The sequence below is a fragment of the Leptodactylus fuscus genome, chromosome 10, assembly GCF_031893055.1.
Source record: "Leptodactylus fuscus isolate aLepFus1 chromosome 10, aLepFus1.hap2, whole genome shotgun sequence".
Lineage (NCBI taxonomy): Eukaryota > Metazoa > Chordata > Amphibia > Anura > Leptodactylidae > Leptodactylus > Leptodactylus fuscus.
The window spans coordinates 78,735,954-78,759,078 of NC_134274.1; positions in this window are offsets into that span (position 1 = coordinate 78,735,954).

The following is a 23,125-nucleotide window of genomic DNA, read 5'->3' on the forward strand; positions in this document are numbered from 1 at the left end:
AATTCCCAGTCAGACAATGGCACTATATACCAGTAGCAAGAAATGAGGGTATTTGTAACCCCAGTATATTCTTTGAATTCCCAGTCAGACAATGGCACTATATACCAGTAGCAAGAAATGAGGGTATTTATAACCCCAATATATTCTTTGAATTCCCAGTCAGAAACTGGCACTATATGGCAGTAGCAAGAAATGAGGGTATTTATAACCCCAATATATTCTTTGAATTACCAGTCAGAAACTGGCACTATATGGCAGTAGCAAGAAATGAGGGTATTTATAACCCCAATATATTCTTTGAATTACCAGTCAGAAACTGGCACTATATGGCAGTAGCAAGAAATGAGGGTATTTGTAACCCCAATACATTCTTTGAATTCCCAGTCAGACAATGGCACTATATACCAGTAGCAAGAAATGAGGGTATTTATAACCCCAATATATTCTTTGAATTCCCAGTCAGAAACTGGCACTATATGGCAGTAGCAAGAAATGAGGGTATTTGTAACCCCAATATATTCTTTGAATTCCCAGTCAGACAATGGCACTATATGGCAGTAGCAAGAAATGAGGGTATTTGTAACCCCAATATATTCTTTGAATTCCCAGTCAGACAATGGCACTATATGGCAGTAGCAAAAATAGTGGGTGTATATAGCCCACTGTCAGTGTATTCCATTCAGGATCCTGGGAAAGCTGGGTTGCGGCGATTGAGCCCGTCAGTGCCACGTTACACTGACAAGCTTCTCCCTGGAATTGAAGTTATATGTAAGCCCAATATATTCTTTGAATTCCCAGTGAGACAATGGCACTATATGGCAGTAGCAAAAATAGTGGGTGTATATAGCCCCAATTCTATTGCTAGGGGACTTGCAGGGTATTTCTGGGGTGAAGGTGGGGGGGCACACCGTTGGAACGGGTATCGGGGGTATACGGGAATACACTGTCAGTGTATTCCATTCAGGATCCTGGGAAAGCTGGGTTGCGGCGATTGAGCCCGTCAGTGCCACGTTACACTGACAAGCTTCTCCCTGGAATTTAGCTCTTATAAGAGCTGTTGGTTGTCTTCTCCTTCCTATCCTAGCCTGTCCCTGCCTACCCAGAATCTAACCCCTAGCTAGCTGGACGGAAACCTCCGTCCTCGGTGAATTGCAAGCTCAGAATGACGCGAACCTGGGCGGCGATGTTCTTTTAAATTAGAGGTCACATGTTTTCGGCAGCCAATGGGTTTTGCCTACTTTTTTCAACGTCACCGGTGTCGTAGTTCCTGTCCCACCTACCCTGCGCTGTTATTGGAGCAAAAAAGGCGCCAGGGAAGGTGGGAGGGGAATCGAGTAATGGCGCACTTTACCACGCGGTGTTCGATTCGATTCGAACATGCCGAACAGCCTAATATCCGATCGAACATGAGTTCGATAGAACACTGTTCGCTCATCTCTATTTATATCCCATCCCTTATACACAGTACGAAAACCTTACCCGCGCCTGTATGTACCCACTTCTACAATCACCACAGACGAAGTCGCGGGTATCAGCTAGTAGAATATAAAACTGCCGTTATGTTTGTATTCAGATGTGACTTTACGCGGTTTGATGGGAATGTAATATATATATATTAATTTCCTTGAGATTATTAATTAAGTTGGTCATTTAAGATTATTATAAATGTGTTTTTTACATACTCTGTATACGATGACATTTAATACATGGTTTTGTAATTTTTGAATGATGGTCAGTTTAGAGTTAAATTTTAGGGGTGGAGTTGGTTTAGGTCTAGGTGTGTTTTAAAAGCATTCATGGTTAGTTTGCTTTCATGCCACGAGGAAGGGACACGCCAGTCCCGAAACGCGTAGCTCAGTCATGATACAACCAACCTTTACAGTTACGATGTAACTTTTTTATCCTTTGGACAACAATAAAAGTTATTTTTTATACCTACCTTGTAATTACTTCGGATCTTTCCTAGTTTGGAGCTGGATTTTATGGAGTAGATGTATTTATGACTGGTATGAGTCCACACAGTTTCCTTGCCTCCCAGGATTAAGGACTTTATTGGATCTATACGGTGAGCTGAAAAGCATTTCTCTCTTGTATTTGAATGTAGCACTAGACTGCCTGACTGATATAAAACTAGAAATATGTAATCATTTGTATATTCACCATATTCTACCACATTGGATCCAGTTTCTTTGTGCCATCTTTTCCTGTATGTCGAACCATGGTATGCCCTTGTACAACCTTTCTTTGAGTACGGTTAGCGGTTCTTCCCCGTTATTCTCCTTCCGAAGAGAGTCCAGCACAAATTCCTTCACAGCTACAATCAAGCAATTTACTTCTTCTACGCTCCAGTCACCGATATTAAGCTCTGAAAACACACAATACACACACAAATATACATATATATACATATATATATATATACACACACAGTCCTATGAAAAAGTTTGGGCACCTATTAATCTTAATCATTTTTAGTTCTAAATATTTTGGTGTTTGCAGCAGCCATTTCAGTTTGATATATCTAATAACTGATGGACACAGTAATATTTCAGGAATGGAATGAGGTTTATTGTACTAACAGAAAATGTGCAATATGCACTAAACCAATATTTGACCGGTGCAAAAGTATGGGCACCTCAATAGAAAAGTGACATTAATATTTAGTAGCTCCTCCTTTTGCCTCTAGTCGCTTCCTGTAGCTGTTAATCAGTTCCTGGATCCTGGATGAAGGGATTTTGGACCATTCCTCTTTACAAAACAATTCAAGTTCAGTTAAGTTTGATGGTCGCCGAGCATGGACAGCCCGCTCTCAAATGATCTGAAAACAAAGATTGTTCAACATAGTTGTTCAGGGGAAGGATACAAAAAGTTGTCTCAGAGATTTAACCTGTCAGTTTCCACTGTGAGGAACATAGTAAGGAAATGGAAGACCACAGGGACAGTTCTTGTTAAGCCCAGAAGTGGCAGGCCAAGAAAAATATCAGAAAGGCAGAGAAGAAGAATGGTGAGAACAGTCAAGGACAATCCACACACCACCTCCAAAGAGCTGCAGCATCATCTTGCTGCAGATGGTGTCACTGTGCATCGGTCAACAATACAGCGCACTTTGCACAAGGAGAAGCTGTATGGGAGAGTGATGAGAAAGAAGCCGTTTCTGCAAGCAACACCACAAACAGAGTCGCCTGAGGTATGAAAAAGCACATTTGGACAAGCCAGCTTCATTTTGGAAGAAGGTCCTGTGGACTGATGAAACGAAGATTGAGTTGTTTGGTCATACAAAAAGGCGTTATGCATGGCGTCCAAAAAAAACAGCATTCCAAGAAAAACACTTGCTACCCACTGTAAAATTTGGTGGAGGTTCCATCATGCTTTGGGGCTGTGTAGCCAATGCCGGCACCGGGAATCTTGTTAAAGTTGAGGGTCGCATGGATTCCACTCAGTATCAGCAGATTCTTGAGAATAATGTTCAAGAATCAGTGACGAAATTGAAGTTACGCCGGGGATGGATATTTCAGCAAGACAATGATCCAAAACACTTCTCCAAATCGACTCAGGCATTCATGCAGAGGAACAATTACAATGTTCTGGAATGGCCATCCCAGTCCCCAGACCTGAATATCATTGAACATCTGTGGGATGATTTGAGAGCGGGCTGTCCATGCTCAGCGACCATCAAACTGAACTGAACTTGAATTGTTTTATAAAGAGGAATGGTCCAAAATCCCTTCATCCAGGATCCAGGAACTGATTAAAAGCTCCAGGAAGCGACTAGAGGCTAAAGGAGGATCTACTAAATATTAATATAACTTTTCTGTTAGGGTGCCCATACTTTTGCACCGGTCAAATTTTGGTTTAGTGCATACTGCACATTTTCTGTTAGTACAATAAACCTCATTTCAATCCTGAAATATTACTGTGTCCATCAGTTATTAGATATATCAAACTGAAATGGCTGCTGCAAACACCAAAATATTTAGAACTAAAAATAATTAAGATTAATAGGGGGGCACAAACTTTTCATAGGACTGTGTATATATATTACTAGCAAGAGGACCCGGCTTCGCACGGGTATAATGTCATTTTTTGTTTGTGTAGTGGCCCCATAAGTACCCAGTTTTGCACTGGTGTATTTTATGTGTCGTTTATGTGTGTGTCCATAAGCGTCATGTCATCATGTGTATCTCAGTTTGGATATCAGTGAAAAACCTGCAATTGGTTGTTATGGAGACCTGGAGTAAAGCTGCGCAAATGTGGCCTTGTGTAACAGTGTCATCCACAGTGCCCTGCCCCTTTAAAGCTAACATACATCAGTGAACATAAAATGGTGGGGTTGGAAACCTGGAGTAAAGCTCTGATGTGTGATACTGTGTGCTGAGCTGCGTATTTAATCCTCCGACATGTGGTACTGTGTAGTGAGGCGTGTATCTAATCTTCCGGTGTGTGGTTTTGTGGGGTGAGGCACGTATATAATCCTCTGGCATGTTGAACTGTGTGCTGTGGCACATATATAATCCTCCGGGGTGTGGTAGAGTGTGCTGAGGCGCGTATCTAATCCTCTAGTGTGTTGTCATGTGTTCTGAGCCGTGTATCTAATCCTCCGGCAAGTGGTACTGTGTCCTGAGGTGCGTACCTAATCCTCTGGCGTGTGGTACTGTGTGCTCAGCCGTGTATCTAATCCTCTGATGCGTATATCTCAGTTTGGATATCAGTGTTGGATTGTGCATGTGGAGTGACCATGTGTATTGCAGAGGGAATGAGTGAAAGAATTGCAGGTTTGTATTGGCTAATGGGGGTCATTGTTTTGGGAATACTGTATCTCTGGAACGGTATGTTGAGAGAGTCAAGGACTCGTCTTAAACCTTCCTGGACACCTGAAGTATCCGTGTGCCGAATTTGGTCATCAGTCCAGTCGTTTGGTCACGTATAAAATGTATATATTAGAGATACATACTGTATGTATATTTATCTTTGCATAACATCAACACTATAAGTCTGATAATGCAACACAGCCCTAAAGAATAGTTGTGTCCATACACTAACCCCTATGAGAAGGCTGGGCACAGACACTGAGCAGGGGGTGGTGTCAGCAAAGGTGAAGGCCATTTATCTATTTGTCTTGCACCTACTATGGCTAAGTATCAACTTTACTAATTTAGGTTTCTCTACTTTGTCAGCTCTATGTTGGGTGTATAGAATTGTTCATTCAGCACTTTAGGCATGTATCATTCATGAAGATATGTATTCCTTTTATGGAACGTCATACTGCATTATTATAGGACTATCCTGATACTCTGAGTGTATTATTGCTCTTGTTGTGCCTTTGTGTACCCCATCATTGGAGCTGGTTTCCTTTATTACTAGTGAGCGCTGAGCTCTTTTGAGCGTATACTTACTGCATAAAAACTTTATGGCCCTATCTTTTGTCTGACACCTGTTCTTTGCTATTGTCTCATCTTGTTTGTGATGAATGTATTTTTAACTTGATCTCAATAAATGTTGATATTTTTTGTATAGTTTTCTGTACGGTGAGTGCCTATTTCCAATTTTTCTTGTTTGACTGGGCAGAGGGAGCAGGACTCCCCTTTATAATGAGGTTTCTAGGCTTATCTTCTGATGACCTATCCCTAAGTCATCAACTGAAGATGAGCCGGGGTTTGACAACCAGGCCCCCCACCCCTCAGCTGCTTGAACAGACTGCAGCATTCACAGTATACAAAGTACAGCACCATACACTACACAGTGGTTGTGCTTGGTATTGCAGCTTAGCCCAGTTCACTTATATAAGAATTAGCTGCAGTGAATCGGTCATGTGATGAGGAACATGACATCACATGGACTGTAACATGAAGCAGACCACACAGAGCACCGCTGATCCACAAGGGTCCCAGGTATTGAGCCCCTCCTCATTTTCAGTTTATAACAGATTTGTTATCAATTGATACACCTAGAAAACCCCTTTAAGTCTCAGCTACTATTCACACACATACTTTCTTCTTCGTTCTGTCCTAACACCACCATGTATAATAGGTATGAGATTCTAAGCTGGGTGTGCAAATATACAGAGATCATGAATGTCACCTACCTCGCTGCTCAGTCAGAAGGTCCTCCATCCACTCGGTAACAAACTGGTATCCTGAGGGGCGCAGAGACAATACTCGGGGAACACATTCTTCAAGCAGCGCTATGTCTTTATCCCGCAAGGAAGTGGAGTTTTCCTTTGAAGTTTGTGGCCTGTAAAGAGTTTAGCAGTAAATAGGCTGTAGCAATGATTTTATTTATCTCCTTTCTCCACCAGTTCAGGCTGTCCTTCTGTCTGTTTCCTCTGCTTTACACTGCAGCGCTACTTCCCCAGAATGGCTGCTGTGTATAAGCTTCAGATCTCCAGAAGGACAAGGAGAGACGATTTCCATCACAGCAAGGACACAATTGTTAGACACATATGTTGCCTCTTCTAAGGTCACTTACCTATTGTCACTTTTGCTTGAAGTCACCTTGCACTGTCCTTGTATGGTCAGATTCTGGTCAGCATCTGCAGAGGTTTGGGCTCTGTCCCTTCTACTTATTGATGCTTGCTCGGTGTCTTCCTCCTCCTCTATTTCCACCATAATTATCGGTACCATAATCCATATTTCCGTAGGACCATTACTGTCTTCCAGTTCCACATTTCCTGGAACGATTTCTGACATGTCCTCGTTGTCTGAGTGTTTCCTTTCTTCCGCTGTTACGTTCGCCACATATACTTCACCCGAGTCTACAGATTTGTCCACATGCTCTCGGATCACTAGATCTCCTTCATTCCTTTGTTGGGTGACAACTTCTTCAGTGAGCCCTTGCTTCCAATTGTTTTTATTTTCACAGTCTTCCAAGTTTGACTCCTGGTGCTCAACATACAAGTGAGAAGACCTTTCCTCCACAGACCTGTCTTCTAAAGGATGTTCCATGTAAACTGTCTTAGATTTCTTCCACCTTTGACGATCTTCTGACGCAGCGAGTGCACTATAGGAGGGTTCACCCCTGTGGTGGCCAACTGAGGAGAAGACATCACCAACTGATATGTTATCAGCCACCTGGTGAAGTTTAGTCTTTCGCTTTCTCTTCTTCTTGACAGGTTCTTGTGACTGGCCCACACTTTCATGTACTTGACATGTGGTTTCAGGAGAATCTGGATCATTTCTTTGGGAGAAGAGTTCAGTGACCTCATGTTGCTTATTGTCTTCATCCCGTCTCTGAAGATGTGTAACTTTCTGCTGTTCTCTGGCTGCGCTCTGAGTCTCAGGAGTTAACGAATCCTTCTTTAAACCATCTTCTAAAAGTTGTTTTTTGTCACCTTTTTGCAGTTTCTTCTTCTTTGAACTACCTTCTACCACAGGAAGCTTGGGATGTGAAGCTTCACCAGTAAAATCTTTTCCATAGCGTTTCTTGGAGTCTTTACTTTTATTAGATTTTGTTAGTTTTTTAGCAGGTTCCTGGTAAATAAGACATGATGAGGACATGACTTCTGCTGTTACGGCTTTAGTCTCTTCCTGAGATTCCTTGATTTTTGTTTTATTTTTCTTGGAGCGTTCTGGAAAGGAGATGAGCAAATTTTTTAATCTGCTATAGAGGAAGGACTGTGATACAACTCCTTAATAGACGTGTGAGGGTCCATTCAGACGATGTAACACGCCGTTTATTCTGACACGTAAACTCGTGTCAGAGTCAGAGCTGCAGAACAGAATCCCATTGATTTCAATGTGTTACGCGCACTAAACGGAACCCATCGAAGTCAATGGGATTCTGGTTTTGCAGAGCTGACTCTGACACGAGTTTATATGTCAGAATCAACACTGCGTTACATCGTGTGAATGGACTCTAAGGAACAGGGATTTTGTTAAACTCGGTGACAACCACTGCGAGAGGCTTGACAGGGGCAACATTGGTTCTCACCCAACATTCTCAGAAACTGGTAGGGTCCATTTGGATGATCATTAACTTAGTGATACATCATGTGATTCTGACCAAAAATGGAATGAACTTTATTCAACAATATTGCAGTTTTAGATTATAAGACGCACCGGACTATAAGACGTGCCCAGGTTTTAGAGGAGGAAAATAGGGGAAAAAAATTATAAAGCAAAAAATGGTAAAATGTTTAATATATGGGAGTTGTAGTTTTTTTATTTAAATCAGAGGCAAAATGGTGAAAAAAAGGTCATTTGGCACTTTTGATTTTGACGTTCACCGCACAGGAAAAATATTAGTAGTCCGGGCATTTTGGGACTCAGAGGTACCTAATGTGTATGTGTTTCACAGTAATTTCCTACTTGTATATGTATTCTAGGGAAAGGAGGGATTTAGAAGTTTTATTTATTTAATTTTTTATTATTTTTTTAAAACTTTTTTTTTTTTGTTACTATTTTATTAGCCCCCCCTCCCCCTCTAGGGGGCTTGAACCTGCAGTCATTTGATTGCAAGTCCCATAGATGGCAATACAAGTGTATTGCCGTGTATGGGAGATTCTATACATTACTATTGAGGCTGGTTATAGACCAAACGCAATAGTAATATTACTATGACGGGTCTGGGAGCCTTCAGTAGGCTCCTGGCTGTCACTGAAACAGGTCACTGAACTCGCCGCACAGGAGACCGCCTGCAACTTCACGGGTATGGAGACGGTGGGGACCGGTCCCTTGGGAGATTTTTAAACTTTGGTGGGCATTTTAATGCCCACGATCAGAGAAGACTCTACCCGCAGGCATCAGCTCCAGCGTCTCCGCCATACGTTTCAACGGAGACACGGTTGTTATGGCAACTGCTCTGAAGTACAGTGAACGCCATTAGCTTTACAGACCCGGCATCCGCTGTAATAGAACGGCGGATGCCAGAGAGGGTTTTAGCCGCAGGGGCCCGCAGCATCACCACACTCCTGCCGCTGCAGGAAACCAACAGCGGCAGGAGCGTGACGATGCTGCAATTCCGCTCCTTCGCCCCCCTTATAGTACACATTCGGACTAAAAGATGCACCCCCATTTTCCAACCAAATCTGGGGGGGGGGGAAGTGCGTCTTATAGTCTGAAAAATACGGTACCTCTCTAAACTTGCTGCCACTAGGTTGCTCGATTCTAGCTAATTTGCTGTTCACTCCATGTTACGACGGAAATTCTGCCTTTAGTTATTTTCAAAATAAAAACGGATTCACAGTGAGTGGAGGAGAGAGGGCCTGCTCTCTTTTCACACAATGCGTGGAGAAGGGAGGAACAGGTTCTCTTCACAACATCTATGAGCCTGCACAAATCAGGCAGTAAAACTTTTCTGCAGCTTCTATAATATAAGGAGAGCTGTCTGTGTACTTGCGACTGACTGCTTGTGTTACTGCTGTTGCGATGTTAGTCATAGACAATTAGGTTATGTTCACATGGTGGAATTTGTACAAGCTGAAAAACTTAACTTTCTGGAATTTTCGGTACTATTCCGTTATCGGGCCAGCAGCAGCGCAGTTCAGCAGCAGCTTTCGGGACAGCAGTTCAGCAGCGGGAATTACAATGACATCCGAGGACTGCTGGCCCGATGCTTGTGCCCAGTAACCAGTACATCGATGACCCCCCTCCCCCATCCTTCTCCTCCTGCCAGTGCTGCCCCCCAGCTCTCCTTACATCTTCCCCGTACCCTCTCCCCGCCACACGACTAGGCCTCACCTCAGCGCTAGTACCGAGACCGAAAGGAAAGACACCGGGGCTCAATCCAGGCCCTGACAAGAAACACGCCGACTATAGGAACGGTGAGCTACAGCGAGCCGGAGGGACAAACTTTCTGCAGCGTCCGGCGGCTATCTAGTAGCATTCATTGCTCAAGATTTACGGTGAGGCCTATTACAGGGAGAGGGTACGGGGCAGATGTAAGAAGAGCTGGGGGGCAGCACTGGAAGGAAGAGGAGGATGAGGGCATCGATCGATGTACTGCCTACTACACACAAGCACGGCCTCTATCATCGGGCCAGCATCGGCTTAGTCATGTGGCGGGGAGAGGGTACGGGGTAGATGTAAGGAGAGCTGGGGGGCAGCACTGGAAGGAGGAGGAGATGGAGGGGGGGTCATTGATGTACTGGCTACTGGGCACAAGCATCGGGCCAGCAGTCCTCGGATGTCATTGTAATTCCCGCTGCTGAACTGAACTGCTGTCCCGAAAGCTGGTGCTGAAATGCGCTGCTGCTGGCCCGATAACGGAATAGTACCGAATTTTCATTAACAAATTCTGCACCGGCCAGGCAGTATTTATTTGTCTCCCATTCAGTTCAATAGGAGTTTATCTAGCGAAATTCGCCTAAAGGGGTTGTCTGGAATAAAATTAATTTTCGACACCAATCTAAACACCCTCCCCTCACCTACTTTGTAAATTACATACTTTAGCAAAAACATATATTTACCCATATTCCTGAGGCGGTCATGTGATCGCCCCAGGCAAATTTTCTGATTATTTGGGGACGTTCCGTCTCCCCGTTTCCGGAAACAGAACATCGCCAATAATCTTCTCCTTCTCCCCCTCCCCAATCATACTTACATGTCTTCCTGTCCAGACTTTGCTCTGTGTGGATGGCTCCTCCTCTTCTTCGACTCTGCCGATGCGTGTGCAGGCCAGAGGGGCCTCTGATACCTGCTCAGTAAAGATGGAGTGCCATCTCTACTGCACAGGCGTTGGAGGCACCTCCAGCCTGCGCACGCGCCGGCAGAATCAAAAAAAGAGCCAACCCGCAGAAATGGAAATCTGGACAAGAAAACAAGTATGTATGATGGGGTGGAGGGGTAGGCTGAGATAGTTTGGAAGGGCTAGAAGCTAGGGAGACAGGAAGGGGAGGGGGTGCGTGGGAGTGAGGTAGTGTGAGTCAGCCTACCATGATGCATTGCAGGAGCTAAGACAGCAGGAAGCTGAACCATGTAAACAAATGCACCAATTGCCAGGAGCTCCCAGAGAAACCCATAAATCACTCAAAACAAAGCTAAAGATATTTGGGTGAACTTATTAATCCATTAATAGCACTAACAGACCTTTTTTATTTAAAAAAAAAAAAAGAAAAAAGATTTTTTTGGGCTTGGAAAATCCCTTTAACCACTTCCGGACCGCCCATAGACTATATACGTCTGGAAAGTGGTTGCCTAGTTCTGACAGGACGTACCTGTACGTCCAGTCAGAACACAGCAGCTGCACGGAGATCGTGCAGCTGCTTTCAATAGGAGCCGGCTGTAACTTCAGCCGGAGCTCCCAGAGAGAAGACAGGGCAGATTTATTACCTCCCCTGCCTTCTCGATCGCTGTGTATACAGCGCTCAATGTATACACAGCTATGGACGCTGCCATAATTCAGCTGCCCTCTGACCCGGCGGACACGTGATCCGTCGGGAGCAGAGTCTTACAAGAGCTGCTGGGTCCTACAGGACCCCAGATCAGCTCTATAAGATGTGTATACAGCGTGCAGGAGGCTGTATTTCTCCTGTAACTGGGGTTAAATGTACCAGCCTCAGTTATAGGAGAAATCAGCCTCCCTAACAAAAAAATAAGTGATCAGATGTCCCCAAAGGTCTCTTATCACCTTATGGGGACACAATCTGGGAAAAAAATAAAATAAAAATATAATAAAAAGTTTAAAAAAAAAGTAAATAAAATAATAATAAAAAATAAATAATATGCTAATAAAACGTCGTTATTAAAGGTTATAGGCCCACCCCCGACGACACCGTACAAAATAAAAATTACCGTAACGGAGAGGAAAAACTATATTATAAAGTTTTTCAGTGACACTTTGCGTTAATAAATTTAAAAAAAAAAAAAAATTAAAACCAGACACAATTTCCCTCCTACTTTGTTTATATTTTCTTGGATATAAAAAAAAATAAAACACATTCGAAAATAAAGATAACATAAAAATAAAGCCCTATGTGTCCCAGAAAAAAGACGCAAAAATTAGTTGAGTGAGACATACGGGAAAAATGTTACAGACCTCAAAACCGCACATACAAAATAAACCTAAAATGTGTCTGGTCCTGGACCACAAATTGGCCTGGTAATGAAGTGGTTAATGATGAGGCTTATATTTACCACTAGCTGAAAAAATTAACCAGAGGAGAAAAACGGTGCCTGCCTCCCAGTAAAAGGAAAAGAAAGCTGATTTTTCAGGCATAATTTGGAGATGATTTTGTGGTGGAATCCACATCAAATTCAGCCATGGTATGAAACACTAAGCAGCTTTCCTGACTGTGCTCAGTCCCTTTTATAGCTACATAATGTCCTGTATTTGCAGTTCAGTGTTTCTGGATCTCTTATATTATGGCCACGTGGGCTTCTCTCAGTTATTTGTTCAATCTCAGTCGACAAACGGGCCGCAAAAAGAAAAAAATAAACTTCATGAGCAGTATTCCTTCCAGTAGCCCCATATAGTTTAATACCCCACCAGTGGCCCAATATAGTTTAATATCTACACCAGTGGCCCCATATAGTTTGCTGTCCCCAGCAGTGACCCCCATCAATTTAACGATTAAACTTTAATCAACAAACTTTATAAAACTTTTAATGGCTCCTTAACTTTCCTGGTCACGCTTTCATGCCCATCTCCAGTCACACATACATGTTTGGGGCTCCTGAAACCATCAGACTGCTCCTTACTACACCCACAGCCTCAGATAGAAAAGTAAAATGTGCTACAGCCATAATGGAGCTATTAATAGCAGAAACACTGATCGGACACCATGTAGGAAGACTTGTACAGTCAGAGAACTCTGCACATATTCAACATATTCACACTCTTCAACTTTTGACAAAAACTCTGGTGCCCTTTAAGAGACATTCTAGAGTTGCCCTACTTACTCTTCTTTCTTTTCATAGGTTCGTTCTGGGTATTGCTGTCTGTATACTCCGTCCTCTCCCCCATTTCGATGCTCATGATCGAATTTCTTCTCACTCTATCCCTGTTGATCGGCCTCTGAGGAGCAGAATACTCACTGATCGTGTCTGATCCTGAACAGTTCTCCGCAGGATTCCCCGGCATTGTAATCTGCACTGAAAGGAGAGAAATACGATAGGTCTATAACATGGGCTCCTGGGTAAGGGATGAACATTACACTAGTCTGAGTTATTTGGGAAACACTTGGTCAACTCTTCTGATTTTTTTCCCAGGTACAGCGATTATTTTTGTTTATAGACTGGACGTTTTCAGACAAAGGATACCTAAGGTGTATGTGCTTCACTTTAGTTTTTTACTTTTATATGTGTTCTTTGGAAACGGGATGATTTGAATTTTTTTTTTGTTTTAAAATTTTATTTTTAGACCCCCTAGGGGTGTTGAATACCAGGGAGTGTCTGATCACTAATACAATGCACAGCAAAGCATTGTAAAAGTAAAGCAGCCTGTAATACAAGTGTATGCCAGACAAGCCTGGGAGCCTTCAAAAGACTCCTGGCTGACATGGCAATGGATCACCAGCCCTGGATCTCGTTTCGGGAGTTGCTGACCCACCCCAAAATGGCACAGCCAATTTTAAACATCTTTATGGACTGCCAAATAACTTCAGTTGTTAGCCACACCCACCATGCGTGTGATGTAATCACTGATGAAAGCAGAATTTGTCTAAACTTTATTGACTGCCAAAGCAGCCAGGAGGAGTTGGGGCTGGTTTTCATCACAAGACAAGCCAGAACCTACTTCATAGCAATGATGTCAGGCGGCGGCAGCATGTAAGGTAGACAAACACAGGTTTTTATTTTTAACCATTCTAGCCTCTTCCCTGTATCCATTAGACAGGCATTGTTTTGTGAGTGGTCAGAGGGTTTATGGACACTGATGGGTTGGCAGCATGATAGATAGATGAATAGGGAGAGGCAAGGAGACGAGCCTCCTGATAGTACTCCCCTCCCCTCCTGATAGTGCTCCACTCCTGATAGTACTCCCCTCCCCTCCTGATAGTACTCCCCTCCCCTCCTGATAGTACTCCCCTCCTGATAGTACCCCCTCCCCTCCTGATAGTACCCCCCTCCCCTCCTGATAGTACCCCCCTCCCCTCCTGATAGTACTCCACTCCCCTCCTGATAGTACCCCCCTCCCCTCCTGATAGTACCCCCCTCCCCTCCTGATAGTACCCCCCTCCCCTCCTGATAGTACTCCCCTCCTGATAGTACCCCCCTCCCCTCCTGATAGTACCCCCCTCCCCTCCTGATAGTACCCCCCTCCCCTCCTGATAGTACTCCCCTCCCCTCCTGATAGTACTCCCCTCCCCTCCTGATAGTACTCCCCTCCCCTCCTGATAGTACAAATCAAATCAAATAAGCTTTATTGGCACGTCCGAATAGATATTTGGCATTGCCAAAGCTAGTAAAGTGGGGGGGAGGAGGGAGTTGGGGTCGGGGGTGTGAGTGGTGGGTATGGTTGATTTGGGGTATAACAGTCCGTGGAGTCTTATCTTCCTCTTAGTTGGTGACAGCTGGACACGTATTGGGCAGCGATATCCACAGTGGCCTCTTCTTCTCCCAGTAGGATGTAGAGCTTCCTCTTCTTGTCTGCAGATATGAAATCTGGGATGTAGGCAGAGAGTCTTTGGTAGTAGACGGCCCTCACAGCTGAGTATTTGGTGCAGTGTAGCAGGAAGTGGGTCTCTTCTTCTAGGGCCCCCTGGTCACAGTGCTGGCACAGTCTGTTCTCCCGTGGCTTGTACGTCTGCCTGTGTCGCCCCATCTCCAGGTTGTGGGCGCTCAGTCTGTACCGGCTCAGGGTCTGTCTGTGTTTGGGGTGGCGTATTCTCTCCAGGTAGGTGGCCATGGTGTAGTCCCTTTGTAGGGATTGGTACATGGTGAGTTTCTTGGAGTTATTTATTTCGTTTCTCCATTCTTCAATGTACCGCTCTCTGTTTGCCTCTGTGGTCGCCTTTATTTTGGCCTTGGTTATAATGTTGGTGTTTTTGGTTTGGTGGTTGGCTGTTGTTTGGTTGGGGGGTGTCTGGTTTGCTCAGGTGGCTTAGCCATGCTTGGTGGTGGTAGGAGTCGGGAGTGCTCCCCTGGATGTGCGCCTGGAAAGCTAGCGCCCTCTTCTGTATGGTGAGCCATAGGGGGAGTCTGCCTAGCTCTGCCCTGCAGGCCATGTTGGAGGTGTTGCGATGGACATGGAGCAGGCATTTGCAGAACTCCAGGTGGAAGGTCTCTGTTGGGCTAGAGTCCCATTTTGGCTGGTCTGGGTAGGTGCCTGGGCCCCAAACCTCACTGCCATAGAGAAGGATCGGAGCGATGACTGCGTCAAATATCTTCAGCCAGACCCTCACCGGTGGTTTGAGGTGGTACAGTTGTCGTCTGATGGCGTAGAAGGCTTTTGCTTTCACGGTTTCTATTGCTGCTTTGAAGCTTCCTGATTGGCTGAGCTCCAGCCCCAGTCATCCATAGACGAGTACTGGGGGGGGGGGGCGTTCCTCACTGCTCACAGTCAGCGCCATAGACACTACTGTGAGGATGGGCGTTCCTGACTGTCAGAAATGCCCTTCTGACGCTGAAGAGCTACAGTACCGGCACCAATAGCTCTTCCCCTGGGGCACAGATCGTGAAAGCCGACAGTACATTGAATTCAGCGCACTGTCGGCTTTCTTCGGTATATAAAACCGCATGTGCCCCAAGTGGTGAAAGGTCTTCTTTAATCTGCACTCCAAAAGCCACATAGGGGTCCTTCACATCTGTGCCCTGTTGTGTGCCAAAACTGCCGTTTATGCCCACGTGTATGATACTGGTGTACCCAGGATAACAAACTTAATGCCATATCTGGGTATAAACTGCTGTTTGGGCACAAATGTATGGCACTGATATACCCAGGATAATGTACTTGATGTCATATGTGGTATAAACTGCTGCTTGGGCACATGTATGGTATTGGTGTACCCAGAATAATGTCCTTAATGTTATATGTGGAGTAAACTGCTGTTTGAGCACAGCCATGCACAGAAGGTAAGGAGCTTCATGTAGTTTAAGGAGAACAGACGGCTTAGTTTTTGGACGCCATGACACTTTTGCAGAGCTCCTGAGATGCCAATAAAGTGTAATCTCCTGACATGTGACCCCTTATGGAAAAATACACCCCTGAAGGAATTTATCCAGGGGTATAATGAGCATTTTTAACCTCCAAGTCTTGCATTAATTTATTTTCCAAACATGAATGTGCAGCAGATGGTGAAGGGATACACCAGTGTGTAATATGTTATACTTTGCTTGTATAAGAGACGAACGCTCCAAAAACTGTTATGCCCGGGACAACCAAATTGTGCTCCAAAAACCAAAATAGCGCTCCTTCCCTTCTGTGTCCGGCTGTGCCCAAACAGCAGTTTATACCACATATGACATTAAGTACACTATCCTGGGTACACGAGTGTCATACAGGTGGCATAAACTGCAGTATGAGCACAAAGCAGGGCAAAGATGTGAAGGAAAGCTATGTGACTTTTGAGCGCAGATTTAGATTGTTGGTTTTTGGCGACATGTCACATTTGCAGAGACCCTAAAATTGCCCCTACAAAATGAGGTCTCTTCTTGTGGCATTGCAGTATACTGACACCTCCAGGACTCTGCAAAAAGTCCCTCTAAATCTATACTCCAAAAGCTAAAAAGCGTGTAGTTTCTAAAATGGGTTACTTTTGGCAGATTTACATTGTATTGGTACTTTAAGGGCATATAAGACTTGACACTTGAAAACGATTCCAGCAAAACCTGCCCTCCAAAAGTCAAACAGCGCTCTTTCCACTATGAGCCCCAACATGTCCCCATAAAGCAGATTATGGCCACATATGGGGTACTGCCGTGTTCAGGAGAAATTGTGTAACAAACTGTGGGGGGGATTTTTTTCTCTTGTAAGAATTAAAAATATGGTGGTAAATTAACGCTTTATTGGGAAAAAAAAAAAGTAATTTTTTAGTTTTTACATCCCAATGTTAATAAAAATCTGTGAAATGTCTGTGAGGTCAAAATGCTCACTATACCCTTGATGAATTCTGAGAGGGGGTGTAGTTTATAAAATGGGGTCACTTTAGGGGTTCCTATTGTATTGGTACTTTAGGGGCTCTACAAATGAGACATGGCACTCAAAAACTATTCCAGCAAAATCTGTTTTTCATACCCCCAGTGAATGTGTTAGGGTGCATTCACACGGAGTAAACGCGGAGCAAACGTCCCGTAAACGCAGCGTATTGCGCGCCGCGTTTACTCCGTGTGAATGCACCCTTAAAGGTGCTGTCCAGGATAAAAGGGGACTTGAACCTGGGATGTGCTGATCCCCAGTGAGATGTTATACATTGTATTGCAATACACCGTACATAGGCTCTCCGGCTGTAACTCATCAGACCCCGCAATTTCATTCTAACCACCAAATCCCCCAGATGCCACGATCACTATTCATCACATCATCTGAAGAGCTAAGTAGTCTCAGATGTGCAGTACAGGTTCAGGTACAGGAAAATGAACCCTGCAGGAACATTGGAAAGCTGGGTGGATGCAAAAAAAAAAGAAGATAAAAACCAACACCCAGCGATAAAGTTGTAATCATAATCACATAAAGCCCAAAAATGTAAATAAATGGTTCTGTTTATAACCCTGCAGAAGCTTAACAAAGCTGGATACTAACCATCATAGGTAACCAGAAGACTAGGAAAGCTGGGTGTTCACGGGAGAGTGATAAAATCATATCAATAATCCCATCCAGCCCAGAAATAAATCAATAACCCTGCAGGAGCCTAGAAAAGCTGGGTATTAATCATATTGGATACTACTGATATAAACATTAAATCCTTCTATGAATAAATCTCCATTTTAAAATAGGTGAATCGTCGCTAAAATATTATCAAAATCAAAAATTACCCAACACATTTTAATAGAGAAACCATAGGTGGGCGAATCCAGTATGGATGGATGAAAGACACAAGAGGAAGATGGAAAGATAATACTCTCATCCGAAAAATCCAGTGGGTCCCCTTTCCTAGGATGAGGTTACCCCAATCACCACCTCGGGTGGTACATTCAATTGCCTGAAATCTGTCTATCCAGTCCTGTTTGGTAATAGGGGTCTCACGTTCACGCGTAATATCAAGATATGTTCCCGTATACGTCGGCGAAATGTCTCTTGTGGCCACGTAGATTTCCCCATAGTCTTATAATTAATAAAATCACAAATTTTAAATTGTTCTCCTGTTTTTATCATTATCTTTTTTGTGCATCCACCCAACTTTCCGATGCTCCTGTAGCGTTATACGAAATGCTGCAGGAGCATCGGAAAGTTGGGTGAACTCAATGGCTAACTACGTTTTACACGTGTATTTTTACATGTGTAAAATGTACAGAATACACGGAGCGTAAACTCCGTGTGAAGGGGCCCTTAGGGCGGGTTCACATCAACACCCGGTCTCTGCTTTGCAGGTTTCCATCTTCTGCCCCGAGAAACTGGAAGGGAGACGGAAACCCGGCAGTCAGTTTTCAAACCCATTCACTGGAATTTTTTAGTTATACCATATTGGGGTATTGGTATTGCTTTGATCATTTTTTTATTCCAATTTTTATCAGAGACAAAACATAAAAAAAATGGCAGTTTGGCACTTTAGATTTTTTTTTTCCCCGCTATGGCGTTTGCCGTGCAGGAAAAATGATTTTATAGATTTGTAGAGCGGGCGATTTCGGACACAGGGATACCTAATATGTGTTACACAGTTCTTAGTACTATATGTGTTCTAGGGAAAGGGGGGTGATTTGAACTTAGGGAGCGTTCACACTACAGCTAGTGTCCGCTCCTAATGTCCGCGCAAGATTTTGAACGGACATTTGCAGCGGACACTACCTGTCGGACACTGACGGTAGTGTGAACGCTCCCTTAATAGAAAATAATTGCAGACAGGCCTGGGAGCCTTCACAAGGCTCCTGGCTGCTATAGAAACGGGTGAGGGCGATCCCTGGTAAAATCACCAAGGAACCTAGGGGTTAGTGCCCGTGATAAGAGCAGGTACCAATCGCGGGCATTAGCGCCGGGCGTTTACTGTATAAAACAGCAGACGCCTGGGGGCTATGGCGGTCGCCCCGCTCCTGAGTGTCCACCACCTTTAAAGGGATTCTATCATTAGAAACCCTTTTTACAGTAAATATAAGTAGGAATAGCCTTAAAGAGGAACTTCCATCAGATCGGGCACATGCAGTTCTATATACTGCTGGAAAGCTGACAGTGCGCTGAATTCAGTGCACTATCGGCTTTCCCGATCTGTGCCCGGTGTAAAGCGCTATCGGTCCCGGTACCGTAGCGCTTTAGTGTCAGAAGGGCGGTTCTGACACTTAGCCAGGGACGCCCTTCTGCCCAGCAGCGCCTATCGCGCTGTACAGTGTAAGCGGGGAGGAACTCCCCCCTCCCGCCCCTGATAATACTCGTCTATGGACGAGCTGTGTGAGCAGAGGGGGGGGGGGGGGGGGGGGGGGGGGAGTTCCTCCCTGCTCACACTGTGCAGCGTGACAGGGCGCTGGGCAGAAGGGCGTCCCTGGCTAAGTGTCAGAACCGCCCTTCTGACACAAAAGCGCTACGGTAACGGGACCGATAGCGCTTTACACCGGGCACAGATCGGGAAAGCCGATAGTACACTGAATTCAGCGCACTCTCAGCTTTCCAGCAGTATATAGAACTGCATGTGCCCGATCTGATGGAAGTTCCTCTTTAAAGGGGCTCTATCATTAGATTTTAGGGTTTGGAGAGAAAGATATGCCTGAATAGCCCTACCCTGTTTTTGTTAATTAGCTTTGAAATGGATATGCAAATCAGTCCCTCCGTGCACAGTGGGCGTTCCGTGCACCCTCTTGCTTGTGTTGCAAAACTCCTCCTCCTCCTTCTTATTCACCGCCTCCAGCGTTGCCCTTCCAGCGGCTTTTATTGAATTTTCACTCCGGAGCGCTACTGCACATGCTCCAACGCCATTTTTCTGAAGAGAACATTGCGAACTGGCGCTGGAGCGTGTGCTGTAGCGCTCCCTCCAGAGCACTACTGAGCACGCTCCAGCGCCATTTCTCTCCAGAGCGCTACTGCACATGGGCAAAATTTCAATAGAAACCGCCGGAAAGGACAACACTGGAGGTGGTGAAGAAGAAGGAGGAGGAGGAGTTTTGCAGGGCAAGCAAAAGGGTGCACAGAACGCCCACCGTGCACAGTGAGAGTGATTTGCATATCCATTTCAATGGTAATTAACAAAAACAGGGGGGAGGGGTTCTTTTTAAAAACGACTAGCAGCACCTAATAGCCTAAAAACCCTAAAATCTAATGCTAGAGCCCCTTTAAGAAAGGCTATTCTTCTCTTACCTTTATTATTCTGGCCTTATCTTCTTTATGTAAATGAGTTTTCTAGCAGCTCTGGGGGCGTTCCCCAGAGCTCAAACAGCACCGAGGAACGCCCCCAGTGCTGCGAGAAAACTCATTTACATAATGAAGATGTTTCTAAGGAACGGCGGCGCGGTCCAGAATAATAAAGGTAAGAGAAGGATACTACTTATATTTACTGTAAAAAGGGTTTCTAATGATAGAATCCTTTTAAACACTCAGCATCCACTTTACTAGTACAGTGGATGTTGGGAAAGGGTTAAAGGGGTTGTCCAGGATAAAATAATATTTTTTAATTAGGTCGGGGACGTGAATTTTTTTTTTTAAAGAAACACCCTTTCCTGTCCTCTATACCTTCCGGCGTGGCCCGCTCCTGCAGATCTCCGGGCTGCTTCCTTAGGTCACTTATTGGCCTCATTGGTATTTTGTAGGCTCAGCAGTAGATTTCGGGGCACTCACCAATTCTCCATCACTTCTCTACCATTGTTTGGGATTAAATAAAACCTAACGTTATTTGTAGCTGTATTCTCCTTTTCAGGCTGTGGCGTAATGATTCTACAAGTGTGATATGCGGATCGCTGTACAGGTGTGATATATGGATGGCTCAAACCACTGTATATGAGAGTATTCCAGCCACCTGTATATCATATACAGTGATCCATATATCACACTTATACCGCCAACTGAGCCTTCTGTATTTCACATACAACCATCTGTGTATGGGCTAGTTCACACGTGAACTGCCCGCGCGGGTTTTGACACAGAGAGAGACGCGGCGAGCCGCGTCTCTCTCTTGTCAAAACCCGCCCGCCGCGACCATCGCTGTCGCGGCTTAACCCTCTGCTGTCGGCTCAAATGAATGAGCCAACATAGGAGGGAGCTGCCGGGGGCGGAAGCTGCGCGGCTGAGCCTGCGCGGCTTCCGCCTGAAGAAAGGACATGTCCTTTCTTTTCTCCGCTAGCAGCAGCTCGCCGCTAGCGGAGAACAGAAGCCCGGCGGTCTCCATAGACCACCATTATAAGGGGAGGTTTTGGACGCGAAATCCGCTGTCAAAAACCTCCCCTTATACTCACGTGTGAACTAGCCCTATCACATACAGGCATCCGTATAGCACATAGAAGGATTCCAGCCATCTGTCTAAGGGACCTTCACACGGAGTAAACGCGCCTGTATTTTTGCAAAATACAGGTGTAAAAATAAGACTCCCATTGACTTCAATGACATTTTACAGGCGGATTTTTACAAGAGTAAAAAATATCATTGAAGTCAATGGGAGTCTTATTTTTACACGTGTATTTTGCAAAAATACAGGCGCGTTTACTCCATGTGAAGGTTCCCAAAGTGTGATATACAGATTGCTGTATGTGATATACAGAGGGCTCAGATTGCTGTATGAGATTTGTTCCTCATTATGGGATGCAATGTGACTGATTCTCTAGCCTGCCTTGTATAAGCTGCTGTGTCTTCTGGCTGCAGTCAGTGACAGACCCGGGACCTGCATTAGCCCTTCTGACCGTGTAGCTTATACTATAGGACAAGCCACCTGTCTGCAACCACAAGATGGTGGATAGGGGACAATTAAGGGGTTAATGTGATTTCCAGCTGAAACTCCGAGACACAGCAGAACCTACCAGATACTGCGACAGCAGCCAAAGCGACTCCCCGCGTGGTCGTGTCTGGAAGTGAAGCGCGGGTCCTGGGAGCAGTGACGTCACCGGAAAGGGCGGGGTCTCCAGAAGCTGCCGAGCGCGGCGAGGAGGAAGGCGGGGCTGAGCGGGGTGTGGGAGGGGCTGAGCCGGGTGTGGGAGGGGCTGAGTGGGGTGTGGGAGGGGCTGAGCGGGGTGTGGGAGGGGCTGAGCGGGGTGTGGGAGGGACTGAGCGGGGTGTGGGAGGGGCTGAGCGGGGTGTGGGAGGGGCTGAGCCGGGTGTGGGAGGGGCTGAGCCGGGTGTGGGAGGGGCTGCAGCGATGTAATTCACATGGGACTGTACTATAGGAGTAGCTGAGGGGAGGGACTGATGTCATGGGGGGTGGGGTTAGGCCTTAGTGCACTACAACTCCCAGCCTGCCTTACCCAGTCCTTATCATTTCTACCTCAGTTAACCCTTTGTCTTGGGTATGTTTCACTCCGCTGTTATTACAGTCCATTGCTCTTATCTATCAGAGCAACAGACTTGAGTGGCCATAGAAGGGCTGATGTATAAACAGTATAAGACACAAGATGGCCGCTTTCCTTCCTCGTGTTTGATACTTTGTCTTTCCTGTAGGACTTTTTCTTCCAATACAAAAGTAAAAACTATTGTCATGCTTTTTACCTTACAGTGAATGGGAGCGGGGGCCGATGGCTGGCGGGGTCCATGTATGGCCGTCACTATGGGAGCGGGGGCCGATGGCTGGCGGGGGCCCTTGTATGGCCGTCACTATGGGGGCGGGGGCCGATGGCTGGCGGGGTCCATGTATGGCCGTCACTATGGGAGCGGGGGCCGATGGCTGGCGGGGGCCCTTGTATGGCCGTCACTATGGGAGCGGGGGCCGATGGCTGGCGGGGGCCCTTGTACGGCCGTCACTATGGGAGCGGGGGCCGATGACTGGCGGGGACCCATGTATGGCCGTCACTATGGGAGCAGGGGCTGATGGCTGGCGGGGGCCCTTGTATGGACGTCACTATAGGAGCGGGGGCCGATGGCTGGCGGGGGCCCTTGTATGGACGTCACTATGGGAGCGGGGGCTGATGGCTGGCGGGGGCCCTTGTACGGCCGTCACTATGGGAGCGGGGGCTGATGGCTGGCGGGGACCCTTGTA